Genomic DNA, 1,000 nt, shown 5'->3' with positions numbered 1-1,000 from the left:
TTTCAAATACCTTATTTTGAAAACCCAATTCCTCATATTTTAATTCATTGTGATAGCACCACTGCGATTGGTAGAGTTCAAAACCGTTACTATAATGGTAAATCCAGACCTATAAGGAGGAAACACAGTAATGTAAGATCATATTTGACAAATGGTACCATTAATGTTGATTATGTCAAAATTTGTGATAATCTTGCAGATCCTCTTACTAAGGCCTTAACAAGAGAAAAGGTCTGGAGCACATCGAGGGCGATGAGATTGAAGCCTATAAATCCTTGTGTCATATATGAGGAAACCCAACCTGGGGACTAGAGATCCTATAACCAGGTTCAAAGGGAAAAACTAATCATATGATGACTTGTTGTGAAAAATGCACATGAAACCGGGATAGCACAAGGCCATAACGTGCTGGTTATAAAACTTATGTCAACACCTTGATTATTATGTGTGAACAATGATATTTTATTTCCCTTAAGCAGTCATAGTCCAAGTCTGAGACCACTACGACTCTAGAGTAAAAGTTACTGTTTCACTAAGTGGAGGTTCAATGCAAAGCACACCTTCACTATGCATAGTAGTCTTCCTTCAACTGATAGACTCTCTTGTGAATATTAAAATGAGTGGGAGATTGTTAGTGTGGCATTTTAATATTTTAAGAATTTACATTTCTTACATTGCCACGTAATCATTGATACTGCTGTTTGGTTGACTCCTCATGGGCTGCAGAATGTTAATGGCAATATTGATTGCTGTATTACTCCATTTTGGAGTTACAATATTTGTTACTGTTGCAGCTTGTCAACAAACCAACGGTTAGCCAAGAAAAGTTACATTGTCCATTAAAACTTTTGTAACCTTTCATACATTATTTCACTCATTATCCTCCATTATACCTTATAACCTATGTAACTCCTAAGACCATTATCTTCACTATTTACTACACCATTATCTTCCTATTCATTGCTAGGAAGACTTCTTCTAGTATAAATAGTGGTGGTCT

This window comes from Solanum tuberosum, unplaced genomic scaffold, assembly GCF_000226075.1.
Source record: "Solanum tuberosum cultivar DM 1-3 516 R44 unplaced genomic scaffold, SolTub_3.0 scf00440, whole genome shotgun sequence".
Taxonomy (NCBI): domain Eukaryota; kingdom Viridiplantae; phylum Streptophyta; class Magnoliopsida; order Solanales; family Solanaceae; genus Solanum; species Solanum tuberosum.
The sequence above is the reverse complement of the archived record's forward strand: the minus strand, read 5'-3'. Positions refer to the sequence as shown.